At 30.6% G+C, this 15,876-nt stretch overlaps 1 pseudogene; it reads left to right on the top strand.

Moving 5' to 3' along the window:
• The first annotated feature begins 15,248 nt into the window (after positions 1-15,248).
• Positions 15,249-15,469, top strand: LOC142874124 (uncharacterized; annotated as a pseudogene).
• The last annotated feature ends 407 nt before the right edge of the window (positions 15,470-15,876 follow it).

Below are 15,876 nucleotides of genomic sequence, written 5' to 3'. Positions count from 1 at the left end.
TAAGGCTTATATTATGGGTAGGTCTTATTTTCGGCAAAACACTGTATATATGACCTTAGGTTCTTTGAGACACACAAAAATAGTTTTACTTAAGCTAGTTGAATTGGGCTTTGGTTTTTTCCAACCCCTAAAATCTTCATTTTTTTTTAAGTAAAATTATGTAATAGAAAATAATAATTGTAGAATAAATATTTGAAAATTTAATTTAAGATTAAATATAATGAATAAAGCAATGGTGAATTAATAAGCACCAGGAAGTTAGAGTTTAAATATATTCATGAAAATAGTTTATATTAAGGAAGGTTTTATCACTGAAAGAAAACCCAAGATAGAAAGTTCTTGTCTAAGGCAATAATCTGGCACAATTAGGTATGACAATTCAAAAATGTTTAGAATGAATGGTTTTTCATCCATCTATAATTTACTGCAGATCACTCTTGTAAGTAGAGTCACTGTTGTAAATTACAGGCTGTGAAGAATTGGATTAGTGAGATTCAGCATTTTTCAATTCGTTTTCTCATAATGACATCTATCCACTTCCAATTTCAATCTGTAAGTGCTATCTATATTTGTTTTATATTAATGGTCTGGCACAATTTCATGTTGCAATAAAAATTTTTATTGATAACTTCTCCCAAAGAGCTTTTGGAATAAGAATGCTATTTTGATTAATAAGGGCTCAGATCTCTGCTAAATGTCCCATTAATAATACAGTGGAGGTGCACTAAAGATGAATGTAAGAGGCTCTTTGGTCAACACTTAGTCTTACAAGTATCCTTTGCCTCAAAAGCATGGAGATACAGCAGCATCAGCTCAGCACCAATCTAGGAGGTAAATATCAGACTTTTGTGACTAGAAAACATTGAAAAGACATATATTCAATTTTTAAAGAAAATAAACCTTGTTATATAATGAAGGAAACAGTATGGCAATAATTAGAATTTATCAGAGAAGCAATCAGAATCTTTTGTTTTTGTTATATTTTTTGGCTTGGTTGAATAGGTTAAAAATGAGAGAGAGAGAGAGAGAGAGAGGACATCTAATTGAATCTTTGTGCTTGCTTTAAGCTCAGAGTAGAAAAAGCACTCTAAAAGCAAAATATTACTATTTCCATTATCTCTATAATTTAGATGGAAAGAGCAGCAATCTACTCCCACATACCTCTGTTACTCCTCTTTTCTCTCAACATCCTAGTGTCTTATTTAGGCTGAATTTATAAAATGTAGCAAAAGATTAAGTGGTTATTAAATAAATCTAAGAAAGATTGTGGGACTTTCATTGCAATTTTTAAACAATTAACATAAATTGATTATCTATACTGCCTGGTTTCCTGGCTTTATTAACAAAATTCATCTTTATTAAAACTACATTCTGAGGTGAACTTTATACTCTAACAATGTCACTAACACTGAATCAGATCAAATGCATAATGTGTTCCTCTCCTTCAGCAGTTCTCCCCCTGCATAGTTTCCTTTCCATAAATGTGAATATTTTTGAATACAAGACACACCTCCCTCCTATTTTGTATGCTTTTCTCAAAATATGTATGTTACACCAAGACTTCTACTGTCATGTCAGTATAGATGACATGAATTTATATCTAGAATATGCTTCTACTTTTATTTTTGGCTATAAAATTAGATATTCAACCTTGGGAATTACAGAACTACAAAACACCTTAGAGACCACAATGTTTACTTCTCTTATTTTATGAGAGTGTAAATTATGACAAATGTACTTATGTGATGTGACAAAAAAGAAGCAGAACCAAATGGAAATCTATGCTTCTATGATGTCACCCATTAAGTTTTGACTTTAAGTGTCATTAAATCATAGAATAATCATTTTATATATCAAATATTTAAAAGCAAAAATAGTGAGGTTAATTTTTTAAAATTTTTCTATCCCTTCTTTGATTCAATATTAGTATTATATCTAAGATTTATACAATTATTTTGTGTCTTGAAAATTACTTGTCAATACAGTAGGAACTTTTCGATCAATGCAATTATAACTCACAATTGGAATCTAAGCTAAGATTGGAAATAAAAATCATAACAGATGACTTCAAAAAGCTATATTAATATATACTGAAATCTAGATAAAATATATTTAGAAAATTAGCATTTAAGAACCCCTAAAATATAAATTTTAACAGATAAATCTTAAAAAAATGAAATTGACTAAATAATCGACATACAACTTTTCATTAATTTGGGGCTGAGAAAATTCCTAGGGTGAATTCAAATCACAATTCAATCTTAGTAAGGCATAAGTTATTGTTATTGAATTAGTGTCTCATTAATACCAAAATCCGACTCAAAAAAAATTAAGAAATCAAAAGATAAATTTAAATTGTGGATGTTAATCTTTATAAAATACAGGCAAACTTGTTTTATTTTGCTTTAGTTTGTTACTCTTTCCAGATTACATTTTTTACAAATTGAAGGTTTTGGGCAACCCTACCCAAGTAAGTCTATAAGTCTCTTTTTATCCAACAGCATTGCTTACTTTCTGTCTCTGTGGCACATTTTGTTAATCCTGACACCATTTCAAATTTTTTCATTATTATACCTGTTATGGTGATCTCTATCAGTGATCCTTGGTGTTACTATTGAAATGGTTTTAGGGTGTCAGCAAACTTAATCAAAACATTTTGTGTGCATTCTGACTGATCCATTGGCTGGTCCTTCCATTTCCCCTTTTCTCTCTCTCTCCAGGCTTCCTTATTCCTTGAGATACAGCAATATTGAAATTAGGTCAGCTGATAACCCTGCAATGGCCTGTAAGTGTTCAAATGAAAGGGAGAGTTGCACATCTCTCACTTTAAATCAAAAGCTAGAAATGGTTACACTTGGTGAGGAAGGCACGTTAAAAACCAAGATAGGACTAAAACTAGGCCTCTTGCACCAGATGGCGAAGTTGTGAATGCGAAGAAAAAGTTCTTGAAGGAAATTAAAAGTGCTACTCTAGTAAGCACATGAATGATGAGAAAGCAAAACAGCATTATTGCTGATATGGAGAACGTTTTAGTGGTCTGGATAGAAGATGAAGCTCAAACCAGCCACATTCCCTTAAGTCAAAGCCTAATCCAGAGCAAGGCCCTAATTCTCTTTAATTTCACGAAGGCTGAGAGAGGTGAGGAAGCTGCAGAAGAAAAGTTTAAGCTAGCAGAATAGTGAGGTTTAAGGAAAGAAGCCATCTTCATAACATAAAAGTGCAAGGTGAAGCAGCAAGTGCTACTGTAGAAGCTGCAGCAAATTATCCAGAAGATCTAGCTAAGGTAATTGATGAAAGTGTCTACCCTACACAACAAATTTTCAGTGTAGACAAAACAACCTTATATTGGAAGAAAATGCTATCTAGGACTTTCATAGAAGAAGAGTAGTAAATGTCTGGCTTCAAAGCTTCAAAGGGTGAAGACTGACTCAATTCATATGGGGTTAATACAGCTGATCACATTCAGTTGAAGTCAATGCTCATGGATAATTCCAAATATCCCAAATCCCTTAAAAATTAGACTAAATTTATTCTTTCTTTGCTCTATAAATGGAAAAGCAAAGCCTGGATGACAGCACATCTGTTTATAGCATCATGTGCTGAATATTTTAAGTACATTGTTGAAACATACTACTCAGGGAAAAAAAAAATATTCCAAAATACAGCTGCTCATTGACAGTGCACCTGGTCACCCAAGAACTTTGATAGAGATGTTGTTTTCATGCCTGCTAATGCACATTACTCTGTAGCCCGTTGGTCAAGGAGTTATTTTGACTTTCATGTCTCATTATTTAAGAAATATATTTGTAAGGCTATAGCTGCCATAGATAGTGATTCCTCTGATAGATCTGTGAAAAGTTAATTGACAACATTCTGGAAAAGATTTATCAGTCTAAATACCATTAAGAATATTTGTGATTCATGACAGGAGGTCAACTGCTTATATTAACAGGTGTTTGGAAGAAGTTGATTCCAACTATTATGGATGACTTTGAGGGATTTAAGATATCAATTGAGGAACTAATTGCAGATGTGGTAAAATAGCAAGAAAACTAGAATTAGAAATGGAACCTGAAGACATGACTGAATAGTTCCAATCTCATGATAAAAGTTGAATAGATGAGGAGCCATTTCTTACAGATGAGCAAAGAAAATGGTTTCTTGAAATGGAATCTACTCCTGGTTAAGATGCTGTGAACATAGTTGAAATGCCAACAAAGGGTTTAAAAGATTACGTAAATTTAGTTGGTAAAGCAGCAGTAGGGTTTGAGAGAATTTATTACAATTTTGAAAGAGGTTCAATTATGGGTAAAATGCTACCAAACAGTATCGCATGCTATGGAGAAATATTTGGTGAAAGAAACAGTCAACTGATGTGACAAACTTCATTGTTGTCTTATTTTAACAAATTGCCACAGCCACCCCAGGCTTCAGCAACCACCATCATAATCAGTCAGTAGCCATCAACATTGAGGCAGGACAGTCCACCAAAAAGAATATGACTTGCTGAAGACTCAGATAATCTTTAGCATTCTGAGCAATATTTTTTTCCATATTTTTATTTCAGAATATTATGGGAATACAAATGCTTTGGTTACATAAATTGCTTTTGCACCACTTAAGTCAGAGCTACAAGTGTCCCTGTCTCCCAGACAGTGCACACCACACCCATTTAGGTGTGAGTTTACCCATCCCAGCCTTCCCCCCCACCTGCCTGACACCCAATGAATGTTACTTTCATATGGGCACATAAATGTCCATAGGTTAGTACCAATTTAATGGTGAGTACACGTGGTGTTTGTTTTTCCATTCTTGCAATACTTAAAATAGGCTCCAGCTCAGTCCAGGATAATACAAGAGGGTAGTTCACCATGTTTTATGGCTGAGTATTACTCCATGGTATACATATACCACATTTTATTAATCCACTCATATATTGAGGGGCACTTGGGTTGTTTATTCATCTTTGACAATGTTTTTAATTAAGGTATGTATATTTATTGACATAATGTTATTGCTTACTTAATAGACCACTGTATTGTCTGAGAATGCACTCAGAATCTAAAAACTTGGTGTGTCTCTCTTTATTGTAATATTTACTTTATTGCAGTGGTCTGGAACCAAACCCACAAGATCTCCAAGGTATCTGTATTAGCAAATATTACTCATTCATATACTACAGTCAAGTACATTCACCCTCGAACAGCAAGAATAGAGTATTTGTACTAAATCCATTAATGCAACTCACTTTGTTAATAGAAAATGAGCAAATGCAATACAGAGGCGATTTACAAAAGAAAATAATAATACCACCAAACATTATAGGAGGAAAAAAGAGAAATAGACCTTTTTAGAATTCAAACAAATATATATTTAAACAGCAAAATGACATTTTTGCCTTCAGCTTATTAAAGATTAAACCCAATTATAATTAGTGACAGTGGGCTCAAGTAAACCAGTATGTACATTATTTTAACCCTTTTAAGGACAATTTGTCAATATATAATTTTTAAATGAGCATTTTGTAGGAATTCTGCTAGAAATGTGTTCTATAGAAATAATTGTTATATTGAAATATTTATTAATAACTACAATAACATTCACAACAGTCAGTTTAAAATAATACAATAGGAGACCGAGACTGGTTAAGTAAAGTGCATTATATACTTATAGTCTATGATACTGTTGAAGAATAATGCACTAATAATTATTATGAACATAATGAAAAATAAAATCAACTAACAAAGCAGTATGCTCACATGTATCTAAGGCAAAGGACTACATTAAAAACACGCACACACAAATGCTGAGAGAAAGCAACATATGTTAATTATTCTGGGAAGAAAGTCTAATATTTCAATGGATTTTCAAAGGCAATTGTAATCTCCTAGAGTTCAAAAACATATAAAATAACAATCAGAGAACACTGGTAACTTTAAATCTCTTCTCGTTGGATGTTGGATTGATTTTATATTCACTATATACAATGATTTTATATTCACTATATACAATATTATAATTATTAGGGTGCACATAGGATGGTGCACATAAACAATTCATACCTATAGGTACTAAAAGGTCATAAAGGTAAACTTAGAAAAATGCTGGAAGTTGTTAGAAAAGTTCCTTTAGTGTATAATCATCTTTGTATTCACAAGTAATTTTTGTGAAGTGCATTAAAAACTTATAAAAACACATTTTCTTCTCCTTTTTTATAGATTTTCTTGGAAGTACTTCTAATTCTGATTTGGTAATAATTAACATAAATTATTGGTGTATAAAAAAACTCTACACTGTGTTTTAATTCAATTCCCCTGAGAAGCCAACACCAAGACATAATTAAATACATAAGAATTATATTATAGAAAATGGATGTGTGAGAAAAAATAAATAGGGAACTGAGTAGGCTGAGAAGACAACATGCGTCTGACCCTGCATGAGAGATGGGGAGATAAAGTTGAGTAGAAACATCCTAGACTGCCACATAGTCTAAGGAAGGTTTTGCAAAACCATTAGGAAGTTTTCAAACTAAAGTTGGCCATCAGAGAAGTTTTTGTGTGCCAGGAACATGTCTGCCTTTGTATCCTTGCTGCACTCAGTCTTTGGCCATGAGAGATGTAGGCTTCCAAAAATGTGGTGATGGATTTCAAAGTGTAGCAGCTGGGCCATTCTTTAATAATGTTATCAAGGCTGTCCCAATTAGTTAGTATGTAAATATTTATTTTTAAATTATTAAGATAATTTATTATATTAGTAAATTATTTTATGCATTCATTTTCTATATTTATTGACATACTTCTTTGGTTTTATGTATTTGTTTATATATCTTTATGTATGTGTTCTGATCGACTCAACATTTACCTAAGTTCTCTGCCAAAAATCTTGAGAGAGAAATGTATTATTATCTACGACTAATTACAGGTTTCATAATATAAAATCATATTTTATACCCTGTTAACATTCAAAATATATAAAATGGTTATCTCATGTATTTTATAAATTCAAAGTTTTTGTTAACAGTATATTAATCATAAATACCAATTGTATAATAAAAGGGAAAATGCATCCATGTTGACACATATAATATTATAGTAGCCAATGTGGGGAGAAGTTCTTGATTTTAGTAGCTTATAGTCCATGCAATTTTGTTTTTCTTCCCATGGTTTTGGCATTTCTTTTATATAAAATGAATCCATTTCCATTAACCAAATTTATTAACATATAAATGTTATTATATTACATTTTTACATCTTCATTGTATGAGTAATATCTTTTTTGTTACATATTTTTTTCTTTATCGGTCTAGTCAAAACAATACAAAAAAATTGAACCATGTTTATTTCAACTAAATGTTTTTGTTTTTATCTTTGCTATCGATTTGTTGTTTTTTACTATATTGATTTCTATCCTTATCCTTCTTTCTTCTTTCTCATTTATTTAATTTTACTCTGCTCTTTTCCAACTTCTTCAAGTGTTTTAATTTTTTCTTATTTTCTGATAAATTAAAAACCATTTTCTAAGTATTAATTAACATTTGTGACTACCATTTGATCACTTTATATGTGCATGTTCACAGGCTGGAGTGATTACATAAAAATGTGTCCAGTTAGATATTAGGGGACCTGTTTAGTCTTTTAAATGCATACAAAATAGTATATGGGCCATCAAAGACTTTTACTGACTCCTCCCAATTTGTAGCCAGCAAGTAAGGAAAGGTGTATGGCTTTTACACTTGGGACTAGATAGTTATTTGTCATCATTGATGTAATTGGGAGGTCAATCTATTCAAAATGGATTGCATGGACAATTATTCATCATACAATTATTGTAAGTATAACACGTACAGTATTTCTAGAATGCTCAGTATATACAAACTAGCTGATGTACCATTTCATATTTTCATAGTGTTCAGACATATTTTGACATTGGAATCATGAAAATGGAAACACTTCTGAAGCTGGAATAAAAGAACTGTACAGTTAGTGAATTTAAGTGTTCATATTTGGGTTCTAGATCCATATTAAGTTATTATAGAACATGAATCCATTTATTTTTTTAAATCTTACATTCTTTTTTAGGTAGTAAAAACAAATATGTTTAAAATTAAGAATTTATTGATTCATCTGGTGGAAATACTACTAGCTCAAAAACAACCCAGAAATATTTTATTATTTATGGTAATTAAAAAAAAATACTTGTTTCTTTTCCTTAGCAATTTCTTTCTCATCTGTGCTTCAAGGAGTCAAAGCAACTGCAGCATATGGTTGCCAGGATACATGTGCAGACATTGCCTGATGAAAGTACAATGTAACAGCTTGATTTGTCATCAAAATGGAGATATCTTGAGGAAAACGTTGTTTGGTGAGTGGCAACTAGAATTTACAAATGCTGATTTTCCACTAAGTTAACAAAACAAATTTGTAGCAAATGAATACCACACACATGTGTGTATGTGTTTTTGTATATCTGTATACTAATATATAGCTATATACGTATATATTAATATATTTCTAATGTGAAAGCTACATGAGAAGAAATAAAAGTTTTTAATTGATATGCAGTTAAGAGTTTGTATTTTCTATATACGCTCATCAGATGATTAAATTTCATTATTTCCAGTATTATTTTGTCATACTTAGTTAGTCTCATCATCTTAACAGTGTAGTGAAAATTGACTTATTTTTCATGTTAATAAACTAACCTTTATTATTCTGACAGAATTTCCAGAAAAACCTTAAATAACCTATGATTGCTGATTTTACCATTTCTCTTTTCCCAGCATTGGCAAAAAAGATTTCATTTTAAAAGACTATTTACTAAATAGTTTCTCCAAATGAATTCCAGAATCATAACCCCACCCCATAACAATGCTGTATGAAATATCCACTAGTCAGAGTTGTTTGGGGCATGGAATTCTCTGCAGTCTTAAAAACTGTTATTCCAACAATTGCATAATAATTCTCTATATAAGCAAATTATTTCAAGAATTTTTTGGAATTATTTTCATAGCATTGACACAATAAAGAAAAACTTACAAAGTGAAATACCAAAATAGTGTTTTGTCATTGTAACTTGAGTAATTCTGTTGTATGGAATCCTTAATTTTATGGTTTTATGTGGCTTTTTTTAAACTATTAAATATTAATGCAATGAAAGTGGTCAAGGATGATTAATGAAGTGGGCTAAAAAATGACCCAGAAAAAGAAATTTAACTTTTCAGTATACTAGGAAATTGAAATCATGAAGGCGATATAAAGTGATGTATGGGTAATTTGGTGTTTAAGAATGCAGACCTTCTGTAAATTAAATTCCTTCATTTCTCCACCCTCACCATGTTTTTAAAAAAGGACAAATATTGAGATGTTATCTTTCTGAAGATAGAAAAAGTCTTGAAGAATTTCCAAGTTGTGAGGAATGTCCACATCAAAATCTTACATAACATATAGACATTTAATTGAGGATATTAATTTCTATACTCTAGACGCTGACATATAACCATTTAGCATTCATGTCATTGACAGATATTTATTTCACCACTGCAAGCTATAGCATATAAAAGTTTAATTATGGATATTCATTTCCTTCTTTTAACCCTGATGTATACCTATTTAACTATCACATCATAAATACATATATTTTCACCAACGGAAGCTGTGAAATGTTAAAATTAAACTGCAAACATCCACTACCTTGTTCTAGTTCCATGCACATAAAAACCACCAACTAAGATGTCAAAATACTTAAAATAAAAAGATACTTTCAATCATTAGTAGTAAATATTTAATCTTTCAAAGAATAACTGTAACTATAAATTTAAATATCATCAATTATCTAACTGGACTCCCTTAAAAAAGTTCAAAAATAAAGCCTAAAGTAATAGGCTTTTTTGTACAAATGAAACATTTGTGTTATAAATGTCAAGCATTAGAGAAAAGCACATAGAAGAAAGTTAAAAATTAACACCCAAATTCTATCACTTGAAAATAGTCTTTGCCAGATTGATTTACATTATAGGGAATATGTCTGGACTGTACATAAAAAGACACAGAGGTATAGATAGTAAATAGCTACCGAAAGAGAGAGAGATGGTAGAAAGTTATAAAACTATAGACAGAATACTGCTTTAAGAAGAGTACTTTTTAAGAAAAAATGATTAAAATGCCATTGTATTTAAACAGAGAAAATGAAGCTAAACCAAAAAGTGATGAAATTGATGAATTTCAGATCTATCTATTTTCACCACAGGCAATAAAATTCATTTAAATTTAGAAAACATGTATCCAAAACTCTGTGGCCACACAATAGATCACCAGAGAGTGTATAATTATTGATGCCTGAGTCTCACTCCCATAGATTCTGATTTGGGGGTGTGTGTGGCTGAATTATCAAGAGTTTATATGTGATTATAATGTGAAACCAGAGTTGAGAACCATGGCTGTAAAGCAGGAAGAGTTATAATGAAAGCCTACAATTATGTGAAATTACAAAAGTTGGAACACTTATGTTATTAAACATCTTTTAACATTGATATAAAAGAGGAAATTAGTAGATTTGCATTGCTACTGTTATTACTCCTGCACCTCCTTAAAAATATTTACTGTCTAGGAATAAAATATATTTTATATAATCAAAAAAATTCTTAAAGTTATTTAATCTTAGTTATTTCAATTGGTTCAATGATCACAAATATCCTTTTAGTGTGCTTTCTTCTTTCCCTTTTGCTTTTAATCATATCTTGAATGGCTGGATTTAATTAAGTTTCTCTCCATCTCTCCATCTCTCCATTCATTCAACCATTTATATATTTATCTTATGTATTTATGCTTTAGCTTTATAAGTTGGAGTTCTGGGAAATAAAATTCTTGGTTTACATTGCTTTTATCATAACATTCAATTTTTTTCCTTACAGTTTATATTATAGCCTTTGAATATTGTTGCAAGGAAATCTGAAGTAAACCATAATATTGCCTGTTTTGAGTGACTTTTTTCTTCTGTCAAAATGTTCTTGAATCTTCTCTCTTCTTTAAGTTCTATAACTTTAATTTCATGCTGTTTATCATCATGTTCTGCTTTTAGCTTTTTTCCCCTGGTAAATGAGAGTTTATTCAGATATATCTTAAGTCTTTTTCAACTAGTATTTCACTTTTTAAATGTGTGTGTGTGTGTGTGTGTGTGTTCTATTTTGTTTTACTTTCTAGTATGAGCAATTATACTCATAATGGAATTGATTTGTCTTTGATACCTATAATTTTTTTAAAAAATTTGTTTGTTTCACTATGAAGTAGAGAATATACCAAAAAGCTTGAGTGAAAAAGAATATGGATATAATGAGCAATCATTTACAAAACTATACATCCTTACTTAGGCCAGTAAATAGAATTTCCAATAATTCAAGTAACCCCCTAAGAGCTTCTTTCTTCCTTTTCCTATGGTAGGTAAACTTTATCCTAAATATTATGTTTAATTCATTGAGTTTGTCTATAGGATTATTACATGTATTTGCATTCTTAAGCAATATAAAAATTCAACTTTATATAATTAAATTCATTCCATATATCTCAGTTATGACATGTTTCTTTTGCTCAACATTATATTTTTGAAATGAAGATATGGTGATAAATGTAAGTATACTTCATTCATTTTAACTTCAATATAGTATTCTGTCATATAAATATATCACATATTTTTAAAATGTGTTTAACTCTTGATGGACAGCCCCGTTTCTAAAAAAAATATTTTTGGTTTTTTTTGTTGTTGTTGCTGTTGCTATAGAGAATCTTACACATATTTCTTGGGCGATGTATATGAGTTATTAAGGTTAAATATAACTAATATAGTTTCGAGTCCTAAAATATGCTCACCTTACCAGTTAATCTCAATTTTTTTTCAGAATGCTTTATTAAACTTTTTATTCCTCCTACATCATGGGATAAGAATTATATATATCTCATTTATTTCATATTTCATGTGTTCAATATATCCTCACCTACATTTTGCTTTGTCTTTTTTCACAATCCAGTACATGTAACATTATATATAATTATGAGTTTAGTTTACATTGTGTTTACTATTCATTATTTAAAATGTCATTCTTTGTGCACTTGTGTATGGGTCATTTATTATTTGAAATTATTTTTTTATGTTGTATCAAAATTATTTTTTTCATTTTTATTTTAAATGTCATTTTTTAATTTCAGAATATTATAGGAGTACAAACGTTTTGGTTACATATATTGCCTTTGCACCACCCATGTCAGAGCTATAAGCATGCCCAACCTCCAAACATTGTGCACCGCACCCATTAGGTGTGAATTTACCCATCCTCCCTACCCGCCTGATGCCCTATGAATGTTACTTCCATATGTGCACATAACTGTTGATGAATTAGTATCAATTTAATGGTGAGTAAATGTGGTGTTTGTTTTTACATTCTTGTGATACTTTACTTAGTATTATGGGTTCCAGCTGTATCCAGGAAAATACAAGATGTGCTATATCATCATTTCTTAGAGCTGAATAGTACTCCATGGTATACATATACCACATTTTATTAATCCACTCATGAATTGATGGGCACTTGCGTTGTTTCCACATCTTTCCAATTGTGAATTGTGCTGCTATAAACATTCGAGTGCAGATGTCTTTATTATAAAATGTGTTTTTTCCTTTAAGTAGATGCCCAGTAGTGGAATTGCTGGATCAGATGGTAGTTCTACTTTGAGTACTTGAGGTATCTCCATATTAATTTCCATAGAGGTCGTACTAGTTTACAGTACCACCCACAGTGTGAGAGTGTTCCCATCTCTCCACATCCACACCAGCCTTTGTTGTTTGGGAACTTTTGATAAAAGCATTCTCAGTGGAGTTAAGTAATAGCTCATTGTGGTTTTGATTTGCAGTTCCCTGATGATTAGAGATGTTAAGAATTTTTTCATATGTTTCTTGGCCATAAGTGTCTTCTTTTGAAAGGTTTCTGTTCATGTCCTTTGCCCAATTTTTAATGGAGTTCTTAGATTTTTTCTTGTTGATTTTCCTGAGTTCTGTATAGATTCTCGTTATGAGTTTTTTATCGGATGTGCAGCTCGTGAATATTTTCTCCCATTCTGTTGGTTAGTTGTTTGCTCCATTAAATTATTTTTCCATTTTTCCACTGAGTCTGTTGTTTATTTTCTTGTTGCTTTGTGTAATACTGTTACATTAGTGACACCTATTAAGCCATATCTTCCTGTACTCTAGCCATGTGAAGTGCCACATTGTTTTTGTTTATAGATAGATGATACTGAGAACAATGCTACCATAAATATCCTCCCATTTATATTTTGGCAAAGTAGTGCTTCTACCCAGATTGATGGATTGCTAGTGTAACTGGTGTATATGTATTCAAATGAGCTTTCAAATGTTTGACCCAGTTGATAACTGACAGCAAAAAAATATCATTGCCTATTTTCTCATATCTTATCCAACATTTGGTATTATCAAATGAATACCAATTTTATTTTGTTCGGATAAGAAAAAAAAGTAATTTATAAATTTATTTTACATCTTTATATTATGTGCAAGATACAACAATTTTGTCTATTTTGGAGAACTTTATGTTTTTATTTTGTTCCATTATGTAATTTTTCTGTGTTCTATTTAGTCTTACATGCACGTTTTCCATTTTGCCTTTCAGGATTTTATCTAATGAATTATTATACAAGGAAAATTGAAGGAGTTAGTCTTTTGAGTCAAGGAGGTGTTAAAATTATTTTCTCCAGATTGTAATTTAAATATTCAATTTATTTATATTCATATGTGAAATCTGTCTTTGTTTTTCTTTAATTTATTTAAACAATTTTAAGGGATACTAAGTATTAGGTCCCATGTAGAATGAATATCCTTTTTCATTACACAATTGTTAACATAAAATTTCAGATATATTTATATTACTCTTTGACTTTGTTTAAAATTTTTTTCCAAATTTTTCTCATTCAAACAATATTTTCAAATGTTGCCATATTAATTTTGGCACTTTTCTGCTTTTCTTTTGAAAATATTTTCAAATGACTAAATATTTTTCATAAATTATATTATAAATATATTATGTCTATTTCTGTATTATCCTTGTTCTATTTATCATTATGTCTGTTCTGTGAAGACATTTACCATTTTTAACACCATTTTTAATGATTTAACACCATTTTTAATGATTTAACACCATTTTTAGTGATTTAGAATAGATTTCAATAACAACTAGTGCTGGTACAGCCCTCACTGCCTTTTCTTTGCATAATTAACATGTGTTTTACTCTTATGCTAATATTTTCAGGTGAGCTAAAGCAGGGGTTGGCAAACTTGAGGACAAAATGTGGAGAAAGGTCTAATAAAGCATCCAGACATTTAGGGCCAAAATCCTAGGGAGAAGAAAGCATATTAGGGTGACTGAGATTTTTCCTGCTTTTAATCTTAAGGCATTTTCTGATTTATAAATGTCTTGGGTCAAAGGCTAAGCAGCTGTTCAGGAAGCAGAGAGCACTAAGAGGTAAGAAGTCAAGCAAAAAGTTTTGGGAGCCTCATGAGGCGAGGTAGAAAAATATTTAAGTGGGAAGTCATTTCAGTTTTTTTCAAAAAAAAAAAAAAGAAAGAAAAAGAAAAACAGTAGTGACAGGCTTTTCTGTTTGGTAGGGTGAGACTTACACTTCAAGCAATAGGCTTCAGCTTCATCTGCTAACAGGTCAGCAGGAGCAAAGTGGTTTCAAGTGAGTGTCTCTAATTGTTCTCTCTCCCAACCTTCATCTTTCAAAACAACTGTGTGTAGCGTTCTGCCAGGACGTACTTATTATCATTCCACTACACTGCATTACTTAGTAATAAAAGAACATGCTAAGCCATCAGTGGTGAGTTCCTCCAAATTGATCCCATCCGTACCATATTTAGCTGATATATTTTAACAAAGATAAAATTAGCAATGATTTTCAGGGTTTTAGAATATAATCATTGGTGTATAATTTTTTTAAATAAATTGTTTTAATCTCTTGTCCAAGTATTTTAATTACTAAAATTTTTGAAGGGTGGTAATTGAACAAATTTACAGATATGCATAGAAGGGTGTACTTTGTCCATTGTCTAACAATTAAAAATAGAAGAAGATCATTGTATTATCATATAAGGAATGTTTTAGTATTATTTTTACAATCTTTAAAAAATATGGAGCATTTTAAAATTTATGTTTTTGAATGAAAAACATGTTGCTAAATAGTGTCTGCGGTATCACTTCTCAGCCTTTTGGCTAAGATCAAGTGCAGTATCTGTTCTTATCTGTTTAAATAGTATCAGCAGAGTCATATATCAAAAGAGAGAGAAAGAGAGAGGGTGAAGGGAGAGCGTGGAATGGAGATTTTAAGAATGTCTACAGTAATACCAGCAATGTTTATCTTGGATATTAGGAGTTTGGGTGATTTTTCCTTTCCACCTAAAGGGGGAAAAGACAGAAGTTTATAAATATTTCCCTAGAGAAATATTCAGGATAGTTATATTTTTTAAATGCATAAAAAGTAGTAGATCTATATTTACATGCATGTATGTGTGCACATACAGTTTTATAAGTATGTATCTCTATCTGCATGTGTGCATATATATACATGTGTACTTCATCTACCTAATCTATTTATAATAACTAGAATGCTTTGCCTCAAAAGTTGAAAGTGATAAATCATGGAAGAATAAATGTAGTACTTTGATTCTGTTTGTGATTATATTATTTATTCATTTCCAATTTACATTTTCTAATTTTTATGCAAAAGATATATTTTTAAGTAAAACAATTTTAAAGAAAAAAAAAGCATCTTATGATGACTTCAAAATGCATTGTTTGATTCTAATTCTTTTCTAAGTGCT

Source organism: Microcebus murinus, chromosome 11, assembly GCF_040939455.1.
Source record: "Microcebus murinus isolate Inina chromosome 11, M.murinus_Inina_mat1.0, whole genome shotgun sequence".
Lineage (NCBI taxonomy): Eukaryota > Metazoa > Chordata > Mammalia > Primates > Cheirogaleidae > Microcebus > Microcebus murinus.
Note: the sequence above shows the minus strand (reverse complement) of the source record. Positions and strands in the feature narration are given on the sequence as shown.